At 37.8% G+C, this 25,650-nt stretch overlaps 2 long non-coding RNA genes across 2 annotated transcripts; one reads left to right on the plus strand and one right to left on the minus strand.

Moving 5' to 3' along the window:
- Nucleotides 1-10,814: 10,814 nt before the first annotated feature.
- LOC149140719 (uncharacterized) lies at nt 10,815-25,164 on the minus strand. Its single transcript, XR_016265263.1, has 2 exons — nt 24,634-25,164; nt 10,815-11,755 (listed from the first exon to the last, which is right to left on the minus strand). It is a non-coding gene; the product is annotated as an uncharacterized LOC149140719 (long non-coding RNA).
- Nucleotides 11,741-14,942, plus strand: LOC149140720 (uncharacterized). The gene is made up of 2 exons (XR_016265262.1): nt 11,741-12,927; nt 14,408-14,942. It is a non-coding gene; the product is annotated as an uncharacterized LOC149140720 (long non-coding RNA).
- Nucleotides 25,165-25,650: the final 486 nt, after the last annotated feature.

Genomic DNA, 25,650 nt, shown 5'->3' on the forward strand with positions numbered 1-25,650 from the left:
AGTGTATATTAAATAAACCCTTTATTAAAAAAACCAAATGAAATAATATTTTTCTAAATTTTAAAAATTTTAAATTAAGATTTCTCATTAGTGTTTTATAAATTGTGTTGGGTATGTTTAATTTATTTCTCTGAAAAAAAAAAATGTTTAATTTCTAGTATCCATTAAATCCTTACCTATATCATGTCTCTTTAATTTTGCTCTATTTTGGTTTAAAGAGCAAGAGATAATTAAGCTGCTCCATTTCGGTTTAAAGAGCAAGAGATAATTAAGCAGAGAATAATTCTTTTGTTACTAATGTCAACGCAAAAAAGGTTATACTTTGTAACCACCACCGCATTTTAGTCACTATTCAGTTAATAAATAATTTATAGTATCTATTAAATCCTTGCCTACCACACCATGTCCCTTTAATTTTGCTCCATTTCGGTTTAAAGAGCAAGAGATAATTAAGCAGAGAATAATTCTTACTATTAATGTAAGCACAAAAAAGACTATATTATGTAACCCCTGCAGCGCTTAAGCAGAGAATAATTCTTACTACTAATGTCAGTACAAAAAAGACTATATTTTGTAACCAGCTCTTTAGTCACTCTTTAGTTAATAAATACTTACTACTAATGTCTTCCATTTCGGTTTAAAGAGCAAGAGATAATTAAGCAGAGAATAATTCTTACTATTAATGTAAGCACAAAAAAGACTATATTATGTAACCCCTGCAGCGCTTAAGCAGAGAATAATTCTTACTACTAATGTCAGTACAAAAAAAGACTATATTTTGTAACCACTGTGGCTCTTTAGTCACTCTTTAGTTAATAAATACTTACTACTAATGTCAGCGCAAAAAAGACCATATTTTGTAAGGGTTGCGGCTCTTTAGTCACTCTTTAGTTAATAAATACTTACTACTAATGTCAACGCAAAAAAGACCATATTTTGTAACCGCGGCTCTTTAGTCACTCTTTAGTTAATAAATACTTACTACTAATGTCAACGCAAAATAGACCATATTTTGTAACCGCTGAGGCTCTTTAGTCACTCTTTAGTTAATAAATCTTGTTCTATCCAGAAAAACTTTCATGCAAAATTATTGTAAATTGTAACATGGATCTCCATGAGAAATAAATACAAAACATCCGTCTCCATAAATATAAAATAAGAACTTTTACCATTAGAATATATTATCACATATTCCTTTTATTTTAAATATTCCAATCAGAATTTTTACCATTAGAATATATTATCTGATATTCTTTTTATTTTAAAGATTCCATGGCGAGATCAAAATGATATGGTTCCTTAAGTGGATGAAATTTTTATGATACACAGAATTCCTTCACTATCCAAAATATTGTGCACTATGGTAGAAAGAAGCACATTAATTATGAAAGAATAAAAAAACAATGGGTAAGCTCAAAATTGTGAATGAACAATATTTTCAACATTTAAATATGGTAACTTGATTCCAAAATTCATATGAATTTTTTAGGTCATATTCCATTTTGAGCCTTCGAAATTAAAGTATTTGGTGTACTTATTATTGAAATTCATTAGGGGAGGGACGCCATTAGGCAAACAGGTCCAGCTAGGACCTCATCGATGCCACGTCAACCAGCTTAAGTGTCATACAACACATGTCATGTGTGTGTGGTCACTGGTTCAACCGGTTTACTGCGCGTTAGCTAACCTAGCGGCGACTTGTCTGAGCCTTCATTCAATTGTTGCCTTATTCTGTTCGGGAATGTTTCTTGTGCGTTTCTGATCCCAAGTACTTGCATGACGTTGTTGCAATGCCGCTTACAGCGATGCCTATCCTTGGCCCTATAAATAGCGAGTTATGTGGTCTTTCCACTGCTTGTTCGAGGGGTTGTGAGGTTGTTATCTAGAATTTGGTATGGTTTATTGGGTTTTTTTCGCTTCCCCGTATGGTGTATTGGCCTGGGTATTCGTCTTTGTTCGTCCCTATGGCAGATTTAGCTCGGCTCAGTGTTGGTTATGGCAGTTTCGTGCTCTGAAGGGTTTTATCAGGTAGAAGAGTAAGTTTATGTGCTACACTAGAGATTTTTTCTTGTTTTATGCAAGTTTTTGGAGGTTTTTTATGTCTAACCCCATGGCAGGCCTGTCTTGCAGGTCACTGTGCGATTTTGTAGTTGAAGCTACGATTTATCGAGCATATGGGGTTCTTGTGGCGCACAAGCATGGAGAAAGCCGACGAAACGAGCCCTGGAAGGTAGGACATTATCCTACAATCCTATATCTATTTGTGTTTTTAAACACATTTCACTGGATGGATTATTGTGCCTTTGTGCTTATCTGCTTGTGTTTTTGAACACTTTTCAGTTGTGTTGGTTTTGTTTAAATTGTGGATTTTGTGTGGGTTTTTTGTAAATTGTGGGGTTTGAAAAATGAAGACTTTATGCATCAAAGTCCTTTGTGCAGCAATGGTGCATCGAGTCTGGTTGTAGTTTTAATGTTTTGGTGTTCTGGTTGCGATAATTTATTCTAATTGTGTGCTCAGTGCTGGGGTTGGTGTATTAAATTGCTTTGTATGTGAGAATAGGGTTTGAAATGAGCACAACCCACCAGGGTGGAAAGTATTGTTGAAATATTTAATAAGCTACAGGTTCAACTATAAAAGGACAAAGAGAGCATACAATGGTTTTTCTTTAAAACAGAGAAAGAATTCTAAAAACTTATTACCCTACAAGCCCGAGCCTTAATTTTTAAACAAGATAAGAAGCCCCATTAGAGAATTCATGTTTAACTATCGTTCCTAATTAATTATAGAACAATATGTATTCACTGTCTTGGAAATGTAAGAAGAAAAATTATAGTCACGGCCTTATGGGCCTGAACCAAGAATTCACGAGTGAAATAAGAGCCTGGAAATAAATCCTTAGGAGGAGGTGAAACCCTCAACAAAATAGATAGAGCACAAATATTATTGAAATCTTGTTACAGAAAATGAGCACTTGCCCTTAATATTATTAATAGAACTTCTAGACATAGTGTTTTACAAATAGAAAAGTGTTTACAACCGGCGTAAGACGAAGAGACCTAATTAAGTAATTCAGTGTCGAATCTCTTAAGCATAGAGGAATCTAGTAAATCATGGTCTTGATTGAAATTTTGTAAGTACACAGAGTTTTTCACTATTGGTGTTGCTAATTGGCTTGGCTACGATTTTGCTGAGATTGTTTGGGTGGTGTTTTTCTTTTCATGTTGATATGGTACTAGTTTGAAGTTGATGTCATGTGGTTATGTTGGTATATTTTTTTCAGTGAGTTAGAGTTTCTGGTTTTTGTGATGGACGGTATGGCGAGTACATGCTATCAGTAGTTTGGATTATGATTGGTACTTGATTGGATTATGATTATGTTACCAGTGTAATTGAATGATGCATAAATTTTGTTAGTAGTTGTTAGCAATTTTTAGCATTATAATACATTTAAATTGTTAGCAGTTGTCAACAGTGTAATACATTTAAATTGTTCGCAGTTGTTAGCAGTTAAATGTTGTTAGCTTGTTTGTTTGTTTGTTAGATTTAAATTTAAAAACTACCTAAATACATGCGATTTTCTTCAGTAAGTTAGATTTTCTAGTTTTTTTTAAGGAGGGTATGGAGGGTATGGCGGTACATGTTATTAGTAGTCTGGATTATGATTGGTACTTGATTGGATTATGTTTATGTTACCAGCGTAATTGAATGATGCATAATTTTTGTTAGCAGTTGTTAGCAGTATAATGTTGACCGAAGTTGTTAACAGTTGTTAGCAGTATAATGTTGACCGAAGTTGTTAACAGTTGTTAGCAGTATAATGTTGACGGAAGTTGTTAGCAATATAATACATTTAAATTGTTAGCAAAATAATACATTTAAATTGTTAGCAATGGTTAGCAGTGAAATGTTGTTAGCTTGTTTGTTTGTTTGTTTGTTAAATTTAAATTTAAAAATTGCCTAAATACATGTGATTTTCTTCACTAATTTTAGTCCCTCCCTCACTCTTTTCAATTTGGATAATGGTGTCCCTCCCCTAATGGTTTAAATGCTTGCATTATGAATTGTATATTCGTGGTGCCAAAGAAAGGTTTGGAAGTCTCTTTGTTTTTTCATGGCCAAAAAATTATGTGAGGAGATACAACCACCATATGTGATTGCAACAGAGAAAAGTGCTTGCGAATTCATCAAAGAAGGTGCTTAGAATTAGCTTTAGGGCTTGTATGTTGTTGAATGGAACTGGGTGATTCAAACTAGAAAAATTGGTTAGCAATAAGATGCCTAAACATGTTGTTGTCACCGACTCCTAACAAAACCATAAATTAAAGCTTCCAAGTAAAACATTAAACAAAATGATTCATTGCTTTAAAGTTAGTGATTTTATCTAAATAAAAGCACAGATGTTGATGATTGAAAAATCATAAAAACCGGACATCAAAATAAAAATATTTTTCAAATTAGAATTCAAATTCAAATTCAATAGAGTTCATATTTTTTAATTCAATTCATCTACCTTTGTTCCTTGATCATCACAATGACCATTAACAAACATTCTCAAATCAAGAAAAAGTGGATGTAACTGTGTAGAAGAGAATGGTATTTTTTATCATTTGCAATCCTCAATCTGATGAACTAGATAATCCTTAATTGTGTAGAAGTGTAGCTTCTACTATTAAACCAATCAACATATTGCATCCTTACAAAATTTACATTGTGATGTGGTTACAAAAATTATGTCATGCTTGCCCAAAATTGTTGAGTTGCCAGCCTGACCCAAGTATGGTGGACTACCCAAGATTGGTTGATTAGGATGTGCCTAAATGTTGCCATATGCTTGACTCCAGTTTCCTCCTTGTAGCCATGGAGGGACTTAGTATCCCAAATGTCCACTTGTGTTACTAACCCCAACACTGAGTGCAGGTGTCATATAAACATAGTTACGATTTAAACCTGCACTGGTAGGGGTATAAGAGGTGCACATAACCCCTAGCTAATAGCAGGGGACTTGGATGTTAATCAGGGCTTGGAATGATGGTGTGTGCTTTGCAATGTGGTTCAACGTGTTGGACATCATCCTATTTGCCTCAAATTGTCTTGGACCATAGTCTTCCATGCTTGTCACCCCTCCTCCTTTTTCCAACACTTGTTGAACCTTTCTTGCCTCCCTCTCTTGCCTTGCCAAAAAAAATTATGTTCCTTGTCTTCTCTTGCTTTTTGTCTTTCCAACCTTTCCTTTGCTCAAGCTTCTGTTACTGCAATCCTTGCAGCTCTCTTTTCCTTGGCCAACTCCTTTCTCTTTTTAGATTCTTGAATTTCAATTTTTTTACGTTCAGAGTCAACAATAAATTCACATAATCTTCAGATGTGACCAACTGTGAACTCCCCAAACGACGACAATATGATGTTTAGTGCTTTGATGAGGCCTTCACTCTCTCTACTAGTAACTTTAGGAACACACCAAGTATTCTTTGCTTTAATGTCCCATGCTCCTCAGGACCTAACACTTGGCTTTCAACCTCCAGCACAACTAATTGGCCCCCATTGTTGTCTTCTTCATGTACTTCATGATGAATAGGCTCCTCTTCCAGTGACCCATTGTCCACAAAATAATGAACAATTTCAATGTTCAACTCTGATGGTTGTGAAGGCATGCCCATGCTTTCCTCATTGGTGGTAGACACATTATGTGTGTTGATATTCATCATGGCCTCTACCAACCATGATGGTGGGCTTACTTGGGTTGGCATGCTCAATTGCTCATTGTTTAATCCTGTTGCATTATCATTTGAAATCAAGTTTGCATTTTCATTCGCTTGATCAACTACCTCATATGGAATATCACATGAAGAATTGGTCGGTGGTTCAATGGGTGTGACAACCTCCAAGATATTGACAGTTGGTTCATGACTAAATGGTGTCTCACTCACATGTTCATCATCATCACCATAGAAGTGCCCTTCAGAAAGGAACATTATACCTTCGGCAGCAGCAACATCTTCTTGACCATCAACATGGTCTTGCAAGTTCTCTGCTTCTTGGCATTCCACATCAAATGCTTGGCTACAACCAATATCATGCATAAGAGCATCAACATTAAGTGGCCATATACCAGTCCTCCTAAATCCAACCTTGATATTAGAAGGTGAGAAAGCCCTTTTAAATGCTTTACTTGCAAGCTCAGCTAGCTCAAACCTCTTTACTTCCACCCCTAGATTTTGTCATACACGAAGCTCGCTTGACCCTGAAATAGTTCTTGAAAGACCCAAACACGCTGACATCAAGGGGTTGCAATATATGAGTGGTATGAGCCAGCAATGTTAACATGTCAATGCCCAAATTGTTGGCCTCCTCAATTGTCTGCACAACCATGTGGCATCCATGGCCATCTAAAATCAGTAGGTGTCTATTTTCAGGCGAGACACCACCTGGTACAAATGCAACAAAGTGACAAAGCCAATTCAGGAATAGTTCATTTGTCATCCATGCATGGGGATGTGTAGTCATGCATGCACCTGGTTCATAGTATTGTATACAGTTTTTTAGTTGTGTTTTACCTTTGAATAGATAAAATCCTGGGATTGAAGAACCAATTGCATTGAAACAACAAAGAATAGCCATCTACCCCCTGCTCTTAGGGAAAATCTTGGCACATTTATGCTCCCTATTGGAAAATACTCGCATACCACAATTCTTTCCTGTCTGAAACCCTGTTTCATCACAGTTCATTATATGGTATGGGGCATATGAGTGTTGCTCGTATGCAACAGAAAGAGTGTTATGGAACTTGGACACAATTGCAGGGCGTAGATTTAAAGCCCTATCTCTGTCAAGGCCCTCAGTTGTACATAGCACAAGGTCTGGAATGTCTGGTTTGTTGTAACTTACTCTAGGCATACAAGTGTTGTCGTGGTTGGTGATCTGTGTGGATTATTGTCTCCTTTCCCATCAAATAGTGCTTCCACTTCTTCACAGCTTGCACCAGGGCATAGAGCTCCTTGTTGTACGTAGGGTAGTTAAAAACTGCCCCATAAAAGAATTCAAAATGGTAGCATACGAGTCATCCTCGTTATATCAAAACCACTCCTATAGCATACCCACTCGCATCTGTCTCCACTTCGAAGAGTCGCTGCAAGTTTGGTAATACCATAACTTGTGCTTGATTGATCTTTTTCTTTAGCTCCTCAAAATCCCTTTGTTGATGCTTTCCCCATTGGAAAATCTTGCCACTTGTTGTTATGGCATGGAGCAGTGTTGCTACTATTGAAAATGAGGCTATGAATTTCCTCAGGTACTGGTACTGAGCTACCCCAATGAAACTCTTGACCTCAAAAACATTAGTAGGCACCATCCATTTCATGATGGCCTCCATCTTGGCAAGATCTATCTACATCTCTCCTCCACCTATCACATATCGCAAAGATTGCTATGCAAACTCACTTCCTAAGGTTTGCTAGTAGTTGGTGCTTCTTTAATGTCTCTGACACCTATGTCAAATGTGAAATGTGATCTTCTTAGGTAGCATTGTATACTAGTATATCATCCAAATAGACAATAACAAATGAATCTATAAAATAGTGCAATACATCATTCATTAATCTCATAAATGTAGTCGGCGCATTACATAGGCCAAATGGCATCACAAACCCTCATACAAACCTTGACTGGTTTTGAAGGCGGTTGTCCAGGTATCTTTGTTTCTTGACATGAACCTGGCGTATCTAGACTTTAAGTCCAACTTGGCGAAGTATTTTGCTTACAGCAATTAATCCAGCAGATCATCTATCCTCGACATAGGGTACCTGTTCTTGAGCGTGATTTTGTTCAACGCCCTATAATCTATACACATTCGCCAAGTCCCATCTTTCTTTGGCACAATGATGATGGATGACCCACATGATCATTTACTCGATCAAATGCCATGTTCCAAAAGTTGCTGCAATTGTTTCTTCACCTCACATGCTTCTATAACTGACTGCCTATACAACCCAATTGTTGGCAATGCGGATTCCGGCAATAGTTGGATCTCGTGCTCCATCTCCCTCTTAGGTGATAACCCTTTAGGCTCTCAGAACACATCCTTGTATACTTATAGCAACTCTTCCAGTTGTTGTTTATGTTTCTTAGTGCACCCCTCCAAGGATGCCTTGCCTCTTACTGACTCTTCTATAAACTAATTTTCTCTTAAAAACAATAAAACATACATCTTGCTAGAACTGATCAATTTCTTGACTTGGTTAACACTTACCAGCAAAATTTTTGACTTCCCTTTGTGTGTTGATCATGAACGATTTTCCATCCTTGACGAGCTAATACTAGTTGGCTCTCCACATTAATATTGCATCTCACATGTACACATAGGGACTCCCAAACATGACTCCACATACATTTAGGGGAACCACATCTAGTTCTGTTTCATCAATAAAATCAACACTAATAGCAAATCTAATTTTGCAATGTTTTGTTACCATCAGCTCTACATCCTTATTTACTCATCCCAATGGATATGGGTTTGGATGATCAAGAACTTCCAACCCCAATTTCTTGACCAACTATGCTGCAAGGAGATTCACCTGCAATCTTGAGTCAAATAGAGCATCAATTTTTGTCTTCTTGACTTGTATCTTAATATGGAAGTGTTTGGTCATTTCTCTCTCTTCTTGTTGCTAAAGGCTACTCAAATTCACCTCTTTTTGCACTGATGTACAGACAATCTTCTCATCCACGTCCAAGTTTCTTCAACTTGTCTGCTCAAATCAGTATCCATGACATCTTCTTCTTATTGTCTTTCTTTTTGTTCTTTGGATTTAGCTTTGGATGCAACTTCCAACACTTCTCCTCTGTATGGTTGTCTATGTTGCAGTGGTTGCAATGGTTGTTGGGATCTTTGCACTGATGTGTTCTGGATACCATCTTTTTATATTTTCATGCTTTATGCTTCTTTTTCCCCTCCTTCGAAGCGTCTTATTGCTCCTTGTGCTTCGATCCACTTGATTGCACCCTCTTCAAGCCTATATTCTCCAAGTTATGTCCCTGTACACAAGCCTTGTCCATTGATTTGGGCTTGAACAACATCACTTGCTCCCATAGGTGACAGTGTAGGCCCCCCAAATACTTAAGTACATATGGGTTCTTTGAGGAGATACCCAGCATTATGCTAATCTTTTTGAACTTTGTGGTGTACTCCTGCACATTTTGCCCAACTTTTGTCGAAGTAGTGCCATCGAATCCACTGGTCCTCTATGTACCCAATAGGGTAAAACTATTACTTAATGAGGGTTTTGAAGTCCTCCCAATTATTCATTGGAGGATCCCCTTCCAACCTCAAGGTCTCTCTGTGGCTCTCCCACCAACTCGGGGCATGGCCCTTTAATTTTAGTCGCGCAAATGAAATCTTTTGTTCTTCCTCAATTTGTTGGACATTGAAATACACTTCTAGTTGTTGCAACCAATGATTTAACTTCAAAGCGTCGATCTCATCGTGGTACAACTTGATATCAACCTTTGCTTCCATTTTAAACAAGGGTTGTGATTGATTCACAACACTCAAACTGGATTGATTTTTTCCAAATTCTTTCTTTAGTTGGCTCTCTATTTCTTTCCAATCTCTTGATCCCCCTTCTGATTTGTCATCTACATTTGAACCCCCATCTTCTCCAAATATCCCAAGCTTATTACTCATGGCCACCATGAGGATGATTTATATCAATGACTTGTTGTTCCAACCACGAAAACCTCTCCTTTGCAGGATCACGAGGGTTATTCACAGATTCGTCGGCCATGATTAGGGTTTTATGACTTTTCGCTCAACGGATCTTGATCTTCGCAATATTCTCGAAAGAAATTGCTCTGATACCAATATGATCCGTAAATCGTCGTGGATATTCCGTTGCACGTCACAACAAATCTAATAAAAATATATTTTAAATCTGAATTTTTACACTTACATTTTTATTAGATTTTTTGGATATGTAGATCTATTGTTAATAGTACATGCATGTGAATAAAAATTATGCAAAAAATAGAGAACGGCAAAATAAAAGCTCACACACACATTTGACACAAAATATGCTTTAGGAAACCCTTTAGAGAGAAAAACGTAGCTAGAAGGTCAAGTCGCTCCGCTCTCTTTCTCTGAATGGAAATATGGCTACAAGTACAATGAAGTATGGCTTGTGGCCCGTGGGCTGCTACAGTGCACAAATCCTCTCTATGTGCTCTACATCTTATCTCTCTTGGCTCTTTTTGCTCAGTCATGGAACAAATGCACTCAAAAGAATGAAATCTCTTTTCCTCCTAGTGGCTCAATTATAACACAACATGATAGCCTACTAGTGGTTAGGTTTGACTATCTCAACTCTTGACCAAAGTTACAATATAGACTCTTCTAGAGTCTTCTACATCATAATCACATGGCTAGCCCCTTTTCCATGAATAATGGGGGTTGACGTGACACCCTCTCGAATTATGGTGGTGAAAACAGGAAAGTCAACTTCTGAGTGGCATAACTTTTCCCTGATGTGATTCTTGCACCGTTGGAAAGGTATCTATGTGTAGAATAGCATGAAAAAGTGTTGCGCCAAAGCGCCAAAGTTTTACCCCAAAAAACGTCGATTGATGCCTCAAAATGCTCTCACAAGGTTTTAGGACTTATTTGGCCACATTGGGTTCTGCCAGTAAAAACAGTCCTGTGAGCTTATTCCTCCACTTTTTCAATTCTGAAAGCATAGAGATAGATGACAAACAATATAATGATCCAATCCTAAACAACAGTTTGTAAGCAATTCTAAAAATTTGCTTCCATGGACAACATAGGATGTGTATCAAACTTGAGAGATAACATTCATAAATTATGAAGCAAATCATATCTTTAATTGAGAGAAAAATGTCAAATTTACAATGCCACTGTCAAGTATACACCTAGAAAGTGCACCGACGAACAGAACTTAAGTTGACTGATTTGGTTGTACTTCTAAATCCAACTCGGCCTCCCCTGAATAGGCTGCTACAGGCATGCAAAGAATGTGGTCTCAAGGAAATTTCTAGATCTGGTACATGAGCGTATCAATGACTCCCTAATTTAGAATTTTGTCCCCTTTTTGCCAGCACTTGGTACCATAAACCCTTATGCAATATATTGCTCAGCCCTCTAAAAAACAATGCCTGGAAACTTCATAATTCATCCTCCTCACCTTAAACTAATATGTCCCTTCTTGTATGACGAAAATAGCACTTAGAATTGGAAGCAGAATGATGAATGACAGTTCGGCCCAAGAGTCTCTAAGTCTAGAATGAAGGATCAGGTAATCAAGGCAATCAATCCTCCTCTAAAATGTGTCTTTTGGCGTGTTGAATCTTAAGTATTGGTGCAAGATGACTTGGCCTCTTCCCTCTTGAATGAGCTCGATCCTCTTCTTGTCAGAATTTAAATGTGTTCTTCCTTGGCATCAAGATAGAATATGCAGCCTCCTAAATACTTTTTGCATCACGTCCCTCCTTGGAGATAATTTCGGCTCATCATTAAATCAGCAATTCGGTCATTAAATCAGCAATTCAGTTCAGCCCTCGTCATTATTAACTCAGCCCTCCTGCAATTTTAATGAACTCAACACCTTCTTGGACCAAGATAAATTCTGGATTTGCAAATATAAATTCCTCCTCCAGATTGGGCAGTTCGATCTTCACTTGGTGAGACAAATAAGCTCGGCCCTGGTGATCGAATGATCCTGCAACCAAATTACACCCCAATGTTGGAGCCTCCTGCAAACAATTATAATTAGATCTTCTATAATAAGCACAATGGAAGATCTAAAATAATCCTCCCAAAGAGCTAAATAGGGTGGCACTCGAAGTCCACCGAAATTAGCTTTGACTTTTGCATGAAACTCTTGAAACTTGCTTAACCTATTTTCTATGTCAAGAGATAGATAGGAATAAAATTATTTGCAATTGAATTCCTCCTGTTATAATTATTCATGGAGTCTCCCTCTAGCTTTTAGATTCTTCATTTTAAATAAAATAATAATGTCTCAATTCTCCAATAAAATATTATTGTCGTCATTCTCCATCAAGATAATGATTTGTCGTCATTCTCCATCAAGATAATGATTTGTCTCCCCTCAATAAAATATTATTTGGCCACCATCCTCCATTAAAATAATAATTTCCACCTTTCTCCACCAAAAATAATATTTTCCTTTATTAATTTAATATTACAAAAAATTGGCAAAACTCCTTAGTGATTTTTAATTTTTTCATTCATAAAATTGGGAACATTACAAAAACAGTGATGGTTACTGGGCCAAAATCCAAAAACATTACTCCTGGTCATTATCGGGGCCCTTTGTGTTTTAAATTTTCATGAAATTTTCATCATAAGGGAGCTATTTCTGGATTGTACCTTGTTTTATACCATTTTGCAGAGTACTTTTTTGCCCACTCGACACGAGAACCATGTTCAGGGCTGAACCATCAGTATGGATGGTTACACTACAAATATTACTTCATATGACATACGTTGTTCATGTTCAACATATGACACAGAAATAGGTATTACTTTCTGTCTATAGAATAGGTTTACACGTTCAACATTTTGCTTGCTTAGAATAAGAATTTTTTATCTTTTTGCAAGAATAAGATTCCTTTAATCTTGGTTTCATGTTTGTCATCTACCTTTTGCTTTCATTTCAGCATAGCCTTGCCAACTTGCTAGTCTTTGATGTCCAGCTAAGTACCTGTCTCTTATGATTCTAAAACATTCCTGAACGCCTGTCTTGATCACTGGTTTATTTATGACCTATTGTATGGAGTCTTATGGGAGGACATTTTGGAGGAGCTGTTGGAAAAAGGAACCTTCCCCACCATGGCTATTTTCTTGCTTTCCATAATCAAGAATAGCGAGTCAAAAGTTAGGCTATTAACTTTTGAAACAGGTATGCGTTTTCACTAAATTAAGTTATTCGGATGTGTTGATATATAGAATGCTGTACTAAAAAAACCACTTGCCTGTTTGAAGTAAATTGGGATCTTGAAAAAAATCTACTGAGGAACCCTACCTCCACACCCTTTTACCAGTCATGCGAGTGTGCAATTAGGCTTTCGCATTGAGTGTCTGTTGTTCTGTTGATAGGATATTCTGGAGATTTTAGGGACACGTATTCTTTTCCTGGAAATCAAAACAACCGTCAATTATCTCTAGAGTAGATCTTCAATAACGCAGCAAGGAATTTCAATCCTTTGTGACCTGTCTCAAATTATCTTTAGAAAGCCTGCCAGTTTAGAAGATTATACAAATACAAACACTTTGCTGCTAACAATGAAACATCACATTAAAGCTGGCGTATTGATGATCAAAAGTCAAAGTGTCATTTAGTCAGCAAGGATTTTCAATTCGATTTCTTGCTCTCTCACAGTGGTGCTCATCTAGGTTAAGACCATTCTTGCTATGTTATTTACTACTCTAGTAAACTATGCAAGTGTTGGAGCATTGCTTTCGAAGAATCTGATTTTTCAGGAATCAAAATCACAGTAACCCACAAGAATTCACGAATTGAATGCCTTCTTTAACAATTTGAGTCTGTACTTGCACATGAGATGGGAGGCTAAAAAGAAGGGTAGCCAGGAATCAATGTTGAACTATACTACTGGCAAACAATGCAGCAATAAATGCAATGGATTCTTGCCACCACTGTTATTCTTATCCGTATCAGAGTCAAAGCAAAATTTTCTAGAGTAAGTTTCAGTGATGACAAAAAATTGAAAAGAAACCAACAGTTGCACTGTAGTAATAAATCAGAAGAATTCGCAAACACTTGTGATTTGATGTAAACATAAGCACGATTCAAAGGGGAAATTCAAAAGTAAATTCGCTGATCATAAAACATAACATTGTGTGCATGACTGAGGATCCAAGTAACCCCATCTAAGGAACCAAGGTAAGGAGGATCAGTGATCAGAAATTGAGCAAAGTGGTCCTGATTCATCCAAGTGATGCAACTGTTTTCAACAAGATGTTTACCTACTGGCCTTCTATACAGATGAGCCTTTCTCCAGGAATTGAATGAGCATTGGTTTTCTTATGATGTATGTTTGCTTGTGAATACCCTGCAATAGAGAGCAAGCTTCACTTCATTTTTCCAAAAGTAATTTTGTTTGCTTGCAGCTTATTTTCTGCTTATCAAAATTGGACGGTTGCCTCTCAAGACTCTGTTTCTGCTCAAACCTAGTTTTGCTCTCATTATTGTTAATTTCCATTGCTTATAATTTTACTTTTGATGTTTTGCTTGAACAATTTGTTGTAGAATTTTGATTCTATTGCTTTCGATTTCAGTTTGCTTTCTTTTTTCTAGTTTCTGTTTTCAATTGATCAAAAATAGCTTGAAGATTTAACTCATTTCCTTTTGGTTAGTGCAGCTTGTTTTCATGCTTTCATGATTTTTGAAGTGGAAGATTTCAAATGCAGCTGTTTGAAATCATGAAAAATCTCAATAGGCTGCACGAGGAGATTAGGCCATCTGAATTTCTGCGAGGGTGCCACGTTATTCAAGATAAGTGGTGGAAGCACAGAATCCATCAGGTCAATGGCTCCTGAGTGACTTGGGAAACTAAGCGTTGGATTACTAACCAAAGATCTGAAGGGTTTTTCATCCGCTCACATAGTAATCACTGAATGCTACCTTATCTTGAGATGCAATCTTAGATTGCCTCAGTAATGCATTCATATCCATATGCTGTATTTTGATAATATATATCATAAATTGACATAATGCTTCTCCTTCTAAAAGTAACACACTTGTTTCTGCTAACATCAGAGTAATGGGTTTATATTTTTAACTCCCAGATACTCTATAAGAAATAGTTTCTGAACTTTTTCAACTTTCTTCCAAGATTTTTTGGAGAGGCCCAGAGCCTAAACAGGACAACCATAAAAAAATACTGTTTGCGCTAATGTTCTGAAGAGCATCTTTTTTATTATACATGAAAGTGTCCATGTTTCACACCATGTTAAATTTGGAGCACTATGAAAGATGAGCATTCTGAGGATAATGAAATAAAGTCATCTCCCATATCTCCTAAGGGAACAAAGCCAGGGAAACTCAAGATAAGAGGATTTGAACGTGTTAATTTTAGTTAACAATGGTATGTTCTATGCTTAGCACAATTTACTTCAATGTTCCTTAGTAGCCCAATAACAATTTCCAATAGCAATCACAATAATCACATTGACAATAAAAGCAGATAGAACATGAAACAAAATGCAGAAGAAAATCCAAGACAAGAGGACACCATTTGGCACATGCCAAGAAAAAACCCCAATGTGGGAAAAACCCTTTGATCAATTCTTCTTATTATTATATCAAAAGTTCAGCACAGAGAGAGAGTACAAAAGTCAAATTGACTTGCCCAATTCAAAATCAAAACAGCCTTGTAAATTTCTGCAGTCAACTACAGTCAAACTTCAGCACTAACCAGAAAGTCAACACTGGTCAAAACAGCAATCAAACTCCTCCTTTGAAGCTCAGTCAAAGGCAGTCAAACTCGGCCTCCAGCAGCAGTCAAAGTCAGCCAAAAACAGTCACAAAAGCAGCGGTCAACACAGGTCAAACAGACCAGGAAATCTCGATTTATGTGCCAGTCAATGCGGCCTGGACAAACAGAAATGTTCCTCCAAAAACCACAGTCAAAACTGGTCAAAGCTGGTCAAACTGTCTGAAATTCTGAAATTTTGGTTCTGCAATTCAGCCCAGAAAAAACTCGTCCTTGCCACACATGTGAAAGAGAAGCTGCCCAATGTTGTACGAACCAATAAGAGGAGAGAGAAAGAAAAACAATCAATCAAGAGTGAGTCACAAGACCTTACCACTCTCCACTAACAAAAGTCAGTCCAAAGGTAGAACCTCAAATGATCCCAGATCAAGTTGTTGAACACCATGCATCCTAGACATAGGGAGTATGACAGTACACGATGCATCCATCGGTAGTGCAATGGTCGCTATCCACATTTCCCAACTCATTGGCCAGATGAGAGATACTTCCCATGAGTCCCAAACTACATGGGTAGGATGTATGTTGGGGCATCAACAGGAGAAGGTGAACCACTCATCCTGCTTATATGACATAGGAGAAGTTGAACCACTCATCCTGCTTATATGCCATATGTCAATCATAAGGGAAGGTGAACCACTCACCCTACACACATGTCACCATGGGGTATCATAGGGGAAGGTGAACCACTCACCCTGTACACAACGCACCACATAGGGGAAGGTGAACCACTCACCTTGTGGTCGCTCATAGCTCCAAGAAGTACCCCAAGCCCCTAGGAGCTTCCAGAGCTCAATGTCCAACTCAAGCAGGACACTCATGGGAGGGTTTTTCCACGACTCCAAGTCTCTCTCAAAAGGTTAAGAATTTGACCTTCCCCAAAGGCTTCATGAGGATATTTATGACCTGCTCATCAGTCCTGATGTGTTGGAGCCTTATTGCTCCCCACTGTACCATATCACGAATAAAGTGGTACATGATATCAATGTGCTTAGAGCGGTTGTGGAATACGATATTCTTTGAAAGGCGATTCCCACTTTGGTTGTCGCAAAAGATCACAGTGGTATCTAAAACATGCTCAAATAGCTCACTGAAGAGCTTCCTCAAACAAACAGCTTCATAAGGCCATACTAGCTACAATGTATTTGGCCTCGGTGGTGCTTAGTGCAATTGATTTCTGCTTCCTGCTCATCCAAGAAACTGAAGCAAATCCTAATGAGAAGCAACAACTAGATGTGCGCTTACGATCCACCACATTGCCAGCCCAGTAAGCATCTGTATACCCATGCAGCCTCAAATTCCAGGCAGTTTATCTCAATCCATAATAGATTGTGCCTCGGAGATATCTCAAGAAATTCTTAGCAGCAATCCAATGAACGTGATGAAGCTCAACCATATATTGACTCAATGTATTCACAGCGAAGCATAAGTCAAGACAGGAATTTACCAAGAACATCAGGGCCCCCACAAGTTTTCTATATTTAGAAGGATTTGCCAATTCGGGCCCAACAACACTTCCACACAGCGTCTTGAAGTTGAGTTCCATCAGAACAGACATAGACTTGCAATCCACCATCCCACATCTCTCGAGTAGCTTCACAATGTATTTTCCTTGAGATAGGAAAGTCTCACCTACCTTTTGCCAGACCTCCAAGCCTAGGAGGTAATGCATCAGTCCTAGGTCCTTCATATCGAATTCGGAAACCAACTCCCTCTTGCATTGATAAATGAAAGGGTTTGCACCTGTTAGAAAGATATCATCCACATAAAGGACCAGAATGAGAGGCGTGTCATTTTCAACCTTGAAAATTAGGTTAGGGTCAGCTTTGCTCCTTGTAAATCCCAGCTTCATAAGATAGCTATCAATCCTCTCATACCAAGCCCTAGGGGCTTGCTTCAACCCATAGAGGGAAATCTTCAATCTGTAGCAGACTTCCTCCTTAAGCGAGCGATGCAAAAAAGCAGTCTTAACATCCATTTGGTGTAGGCTCCATCCTTGAGAGGCAGTAAGAGCTATAATCGAACAGATAGTGGTATATCAGGCAACTGGTGCAAATATCTCATTATAGTCCACCCCTTCCTTTTGAGAGAAGCCTCGAGCAACGAATCTGGCCTTGTATTTTTCGGCACTCCCATCAGCTCCATGTTTGATTTTGTAAAGCCATTTAGAAGTGACTTGTCCTTGGCTCTGAGAACCACATCCCATACATCATTCTTCATGGTTGATTTCTACTCCTCATTCATCGCATCCTTCCATACTTGTTGTTTCACAGATTTTTCAAACATACAAGGTTCAGATTGAACAATAGTACTCATAGCAGCAAGGTACCCTTGATACCTGTTTGGATTCTCACTTTCACGAAATGTTCCTCTTGGAGCAATATGCTTTCAACATCTTTGAAAGTGTATTTGAGCAACAAAGGTCCTTTTTCTTGAGGAAGAGGGATCACTAGGAGGTGGATCAGTGGGATCCATCGGGCCTTCAACATCGGGCATATGCTTTCCTGTAGCATCATCATTCTCTTTTCCTGGAATGGGGAGATCTCTGGCTTTCCTAAGAGCAGTGTCTTCATCGAATGTAACATCATGGCTTACTTCCACATCTCATTGACCAGGTACATAAATTCTATATGCCTTTGAGTTTTCACTATAGCCCACAAAAGTTCCTTTCTTCCTACATGCTCCCAACTTGTTTCTCTTTTCTTTAGGCACATGAAAATATACGGGACAACCAAATATTCTAAAATGAGAAACATCAAGTTTCTTACCAGTGAAAACTTCTTCGAGTGTCTTGAAATCCAATGCTTGATGTGGACACCTATTTTGAACATATACGGCGGTATTTGTAGCTTCTCACCATAAGAACTTCAATATACCTAGATCATGAAGCATGGCACAAGTGGTTTCCATGATCGTTCAATTCTTTCTTTCAGCAACTACATTTTGCTCAGGAGTGTATACAACAGTTGTCTCCCTCTTAATGCCAGACTCTCTGCAAAAGTCAATGAATTCATTTGATTCATATTCGGTTCCATTATCGGTCCTCAATATTTTGATCTTGTTCCTTGTTTGATTCTCCACCAAGACTTTGAAAGAACAAAACCATTTGAACACTTCATCCTTCTTCTTCAAGAAATAGATCCATGTTTTGCGAGAGAAGTCATCCACAAAGATAGCATAATATAAAAATCCTCCTAATGATGTTATGGCCAACATACCAAATAGGTCAGCATGGACCAATTGAAGAATATCATAAGTTTGACTTTCACTTGAAGGGAACGGTCCCCTTGTAAGTTTCCCGGCTTCACAACCCTGACAAACACTTCATGATTCATGTTGAAATCAGGCATACCTGTGACTATCTTCTTTATCCGAGGTAAGGCTTTGAAATGAAGGTGGGCAAATCTTTGATGCCATAATTCTGATTGAAAAGAAGTATTGCAAGACATGGCTCCCAAAGGACTTCCTCCAACTTAATAAAGACCACCAACCCTAAATCTAAGTGTAAATGCGTCTTTAGGGTTTCTTTGCCAAAGATGTACCTTTCCATCAATAAATGTTACCTTTAAGTCTTTATCTTCCATCGCAGAAATAGATAACAAGTTCTTCAAATCGAGCATACAAATACTTCTTGTAGATGAATGGTTTTCCCTTGATTTGAGTGAAGAGTGATGGTACCTATTCCTTTCACAAGATACGTTGCATTATCTCCAAGTATGATTTCCAAGTTAGTCTTATTTTCAACCAAATTTGAGAGGACCTCTTTGTACCCAGTAAAGTGCCTTGAGGCTCCACTATCAATCAACCAATGATCCAATGTATCCGGAGGAGAGGCAATAAATAAAGAGGAAATAAGATAAAATTCATTTTTTTTTCTACAACATTACTTTCCTCGTACCTGAAATTTCTTGATCTTTTGGGAGGACGACCATTTCCATATCGAGTAGCGACAGCATTCCTCTTTCCTTTACTGTTGAACTTGTTGTTTCTTTGATTTTCATTGCCTTTGTAGTTGTTGTGGTTGTTGTTTTCATCATCCCTTGGAGTATCCTTCTTGTGAGGACTCTTTCTAGCATAGTGGCCAAACTTGTTGCAATTGAAGCCTCTTCCTTTTCTTACTTCTTTGAATCTCACCTTAAATCCTTGACCTTGTCTTCTTGGACCACCATTTTTCTTCCTTTTAGCATGAGCGGATAAAGCAGTAGGATCATTTCCATTTGAAGGCTTATCTCTCTCCATCATCCTTATTTCTTCTTGAGTGCATCTAGCCAATAATTCATCAAAACCTGGAATCCTGTCATTGTTGAGGATGGTGGTGTTAAACACATTCCATGCTCTTGTAAGACCTCCAAGTGCAATAAGAGTGAGCTCCCTGTCACCAACAACTTCTCCAATAGATTGGAGACCATCCTTGATTCGGTAATCCCCATGAAGTAGGATTGAATGGACTCTCCTCTATCCATCTTGATGTCTTTCAGCTTGTTCTTGAGAAAGAGGACTTGATTTGCATTGTTTACTTTAAACATCCCAACCAGCTTGTCATACATCTCCTTAGATGTTTCCAAATCATAAATATAGGCAACAAAAGGCTTGTGAATGGAATCTACAATAATTTTCTTATCTTTGACCTCACCTTTCTTGTACTTTGTTTTTGCAGCAGCAGGTGCATTTGAAGGAGGCTCCACCACTCTTCCCTTTACATAGTCCATAGCATCATCCTCTTCCAAAATCAAATCCAAAGTCATCTTCCATGCACGATAGTCGGATTTGTCCTTGAGCTTGTCCTTGGATTTGAAGTATGATGTAGACCTCATTGAAGCTAGACCAATATTCTTTGTCCAACAGCTTTCCTTAGTGATTGCTTTTCTCACTATTGCTTGGGCTTTGTCTTCACCTGGGCTCTAATTCCATGTTAATTTTAGTTAACAATGGTATGTTTTATGCTTAGCACAATTTACTTCAATGTTCCTTAGTAGCCCAATAAGAATTTCCAATAGCAATCACAATAATCACATTAACAATAAAAGCAGATAGAACATGAAACAAAATGTAGAAGACAAGCCAAGACAAGAAGACACCAAATTTCGCAGATGCCAGGGAAAAACCCCAATGTGGGGAAAACCCCTTGATCAATTCTTCTTATTATTATATCAAAAGTTCAGTAGAGAGAGAGTACAAAAGTCAAATTGACTTGCCCAATTCAAAGTCAAAACAGCCATGTGTATTTCTAGAGTCAAACTTCAGCCCTAACCAAAAAGTCAGCGTTGGTCAAAACAACAGTCAAACTCAGCCTCCAACAGTGGTCAAAGTCAGCCCAAAACAGTCACAAAAGCAACGATCAAATTCGGTCAACTTGTGGTCAACCCTACAGTCAACACAGGTCAAACAACCCAAGAAATCTCGATTTCTATGCCAGTAAATGCGGCTTGGTCAAACAGAAATGTTCCTCCAAAAATCGTAGCCAAAACTAGTCAACAAGCCCTTGGTCAACGCTAGTCAAACTATCTAAAATTCTGAAATATCGGTTTTGCAATTCAACCCAGAAAAAACTTGTCCTTCTTGCCACACGTGTGAGAGACAGACACTGCCCAATGTTGTACGAACCAATAAGAGAAGGAAAGAGAATGAGTTAGTGATGAATGTGCCAAATGAGGAGGAGGGACACTTGTATTTATACAAGTCAATGAAGTTGAAAGGGTCATGTCTATTGAGCTCCATGAATCTACATGATGACGAAGCCAACCTGAACAATTTGTGAGTGGGCATAAATTCAAAATCATACATTTGCTTGTCCGAATGTGATGATATTTATATCAATCTTGGTCCTCTCAAAAAGAGGAATCTAATGCAATCATCATCTCCATCAAATGAGCTGTCCCAATGTGGAATTTTGCCCTAGTTGCCAATTTTAATACAACGATAGTATTTCTTGCTGCTAGCAACCATCCTCAGAATCCTACTGCTGGAGAAAAAGCAACCATCCTTGGAGACCTACCTGCAGGAGAAAAACTGCCAGCAATTGGACTTTGTCCAACCTTTAATCTATCCCTACAGGAACTACAGCAAGCATATGCACAAACATTTGGCCTCTTTCAAAATCGTTAGTAGTCTTATTTTGTATTGTGGCCATTCTTATTACTTTTCTAGCCTCTTGGATGCCTTATAGTCTTAGATGCCTTACAGTTTTCCAGCCATCCCTAATTTTATCCTAGTTGTCGATACCCATATTTCATGTCTTCCTACGTGGTCAACTAGTCAATTTTGACCTTCCTATTAGCTTTAATTCATGCTTAGGACTCAAGAGATGACCCCATAGAATCGCACTAATTATCCTCTTATGTAGGATTGACAAAATTCTACAAGGGACGAAAGTGGGCCCTCCTTTACTTATCAAATGACAATTTTCCTCACCATTTTCAGGAACGAAGACTCAGCATAACAACGCCATATCACTCCTATTACATACCCACATTTTGGTATGGAGTTTTTTGGCATCTTCACATTCATCCTTGGGCTCTTTCCCCCCCTTGGAATCTAACTCTTCATTACACAATGGCGTACGGGGAGATTCTTACAATTCTGCCTGAGTTGAGGTTGAGATTATGGATTCATGATGATTAAAATTAAGGTTAGGATCATGAAATGTTACAGTTGACTGAATCTTTCCATTTGGGTTCACACATTCTTGTTGTGACGAATTAGGTGTACACCCATTCCATCTAATTTCTCTCCTAGTAAGTGGTGCTCTTCAAAATGTTGTTGATCCAACAAAACAATGACAACAACGATTGCAACATCAACAAATCAGATGCATATGTTCTATTTTCTGATTTCTGCTAGTCTATAACTGATTTATCAAATAGTTCCATAACTCGCCTTTTCAAGACGAAGTTGACAACTATCACGAAGATGGTTCATTATTCTTTTAACGCAACTGGCTTGGAGGATTCACAATGGACCTTAAATGTAAAGCCTTGGTTCATCCTCTTTTATAAACGACTCTTAGTTTTAGCAGTTTCAATTACTCCAAAGAAATTATATTTCCTTCAACGCACAATGCTAAGTGGCTAAGTCAATTCCTTGTTGGCAGCGCCCCAACCTCCACTAAATTGTCACCAGACATTCACAAAATGGTGCCTCTAACGAAGGGTCAAATTTAACCCAAACTCCTCAACCCTGCCTCTAAGGGAGAGTCAAATTTAACCCAAGCTCCTCAACCCTCACCATATCATCCAAGGTAATTGCCACTTTCACATAGTGATCCTAGACACTGTTGAATGCCAATAAATCTAACAAAGATTCCAAATAATAAACAAAAGAGCCAATAGTTTTCTTTCAAGCTCCTTAAGTAACTAAGTCAAGCAAGGGTCAGCATTTTCAACAAAGACCTTATGATATCCAAGACTGTAAAATTGCTTAGATTTCCAATACCACTACAAAATGCTTTTCTCAAGTTTGTACCTATCAAGTGTGTTTCTACCCAGCATAGTCGATGTGCTATTTGTACTTGTGAGATCTAACGACCACACAGTGCAAATATTTTTGTCTCTCACCTGAGATAGTGAAATTGTTGCGACATCGCACTCAAGAAGTACTAAATTATTAGAGAATTTGGAAGTATATTTGTTGAAACTAAGTGGATGTAGATTGCCGCTCCATTAACAATAACAATAATAACAATAATAATAGCAACAATAGCCAAGCCAGACATTTGTAAGATAATGGGACCCTCCACATATTTGACTTATTTGATTGCTAAAATCTGGAGGTGTACATACTCTGCCCTACTCTGTATTTGAACTTAAAGAGGAAAGATATGTTCTCAACCATTAGAGAGATGGATCAAACACCAAAGTTTCCAAATCAGACAAAGCTTTAAAACAAGAAAATATTTGCAACAGCTTCCTTATGGGGTTTGGAAATTTCAAGTGGGGTGCTCGGCTCCTTATGGGGTTTGGAAATTTCAAGTGGGGTGCTCGGCTTTAATAATCTCTGGAGGTATACATATTCTGCTGTAATCTGTATTTGAACTTGTAACATTTTAGGAGAAAAAGATATGTTCTCATCAGACACATGGATCAAACACCAAAGTTTCCAAATTAGAAAACGCCTTATAGCAAGAAAATATTTGTAACAGCTTCCTTGTGGACTTTGGAAATCGTAAGTGGGGTGCTTCGGTTCAATGATCATGTTTCCAAAGTTCCAACAAAAGCCTTAGGATCTTTTGAAGGGAAGACAAGGAAGGGTCAGGATGCTTACATCAGTAGAGCAATCCACAGAAAAGGCCTTATAGCAAGAAAATATTTGTAACAGCTTCCTTGTGGACTTTGGAAATCGTAAGTGGGGTGCTTCGCTTCAATGATCATGTTTCCAAAGTTCCAACAAAAACCTTAGGATCTTTTGAAGGGAAGACAGGGAAGGGTCAGGATGCTTACATCAGTAGAGCAATCAGTAGAGCAATCCACAGAACGCATCCAAAAACTCTGTAACCAGTTTTTCAAATCAAATCCTACAATACAACGAGATGAGGTGGTGGCTAGTGAGAGGCCTGCAAGCGGAAAAGCTCAGGGAAGTGAGAGATGATGTACATACCTTAGTCGTCACCGTCTATTCGCAGATCATGTTGAGTTAAGCCCCGATGAACGAATTGAAAGACCTTGTAGCTGTAACTTCTGCAGGGTCGAAGTAATCAGATCTTTTACGGGTTAAGAAGAATTATTTGGCCAAGGTTGTTTTGTGGACACCCAAATCTCTACGCCCTTGGCCACTACTGCAATAACAACAGTTTTTTTAAATCTCTGCTTTTCTTCTAAACAAGACAGATATTCGATCGCATACTGCTCTAAGGATCTTTGATCGATGTTTACAGTTTATCTTAAAAGTTCGACCTGTGTGGATATACCCAAGATAAAAGTTCGACCTGCGTTGATATACCCTCTTTTTGTCTTGAATGGGTATATCAACAGTCAAGGTTGTTTTATAAAACCCTTCTCCACAATACTTCACTATAAAACAAAGAAAAATCACCTGAAACTTTGTAAACCCATGCAACTTGATAAAATAACAAGGGGTAATAAGAGAGTAAGATATCTCACTCAAAACACGCCTCTAAGCTCGTGTCAACAGATTAAAGATGAAACGTCAAAGAGGGCCTCTGTCACTTCTTGTATTTCGAAAATTTTCGTTAGCATACACTACATCTTTGCCCTGTATCGAAACCTAGAAGATCTCACGCTGTAAAAGATGGAAATAATGAGAAACACCGACTTCAATATGAGGAGAGCTCATACAGACCTCATTTTTGAATGAACGAGCTCCTCCTGATGTTAAAGTGGGAGGTTCCATTATTATCAATTCCAGTCTTTTACAACGTGAAACCTTCTGAGCTCCGAATTGTGCTCTCCAAAGGAACACTTAAACGCTCGGCCTATTTGAAACAAATGGCAAGACTCTGTCGCGGAAAGGACCTGAATATGCAGAGGGATAAGTGGGAAGGAGGCAGAAAGGGAGCCGCTTAATCATGTGGCTAGGGTATTGAGATATATGTGGGCACACCAGCGGTCCAGCAGAGAATATTTATCGGGAATTTGGGCATACAAGTAAAAGAAAATTTATCCTCACAACTGCTGAGATTAGGTCATAAGCGAGAAAAGAAAAATTGACGAACCTGAAATTTTGATTATTTTCACCATTTAACTTTAAAAATTCGGAACATTAGTAATCGTGGTGTGATGCTTTGATATTTTACTGATCTTTCCCATCCACAGCTGCAATTTGTACCATTTTAATTTGAAAAAAAAATGCAACATTAAATTTGAGTGGTACAGTTTTAATTTAATTTGGAAGGCTATAAATAAATAAAAAATTATATATATATATATATTTATCTTTTTCATATCTGACTCGAAATCAATGGGATTTTTGCAAAATATTTCCAAAAAATAGGTTCTATTTGGTCAACATCTTATAGGAATATATTTACAATATAAAAAGAATATATTTTTTGATTCAAGATTGTTGATGGATCTTCTTAATAGGGTTAAAGTGTATATTAAATAAACTTTTATTTAAAAAAACTAAAATGAATTAGTATTTTTCTAAATCTTTAAAAT

The sequence above is a fragment of the Pinus tabuliformis genome, chromosome X (assembly GCF_031772625.1).
Source record: "Pinus tabuliformis cultivar Carrire ecotype Pingquan chromosome X, CPIR1, whole genome shotgun sequence".
Classification (NCBI taxonomy): Eukaryota; Viridiplantae; Streptophyta; class Pinopsida; order Pinales; family Pinaceae; genus Pinus; species Pinus tabuliformis.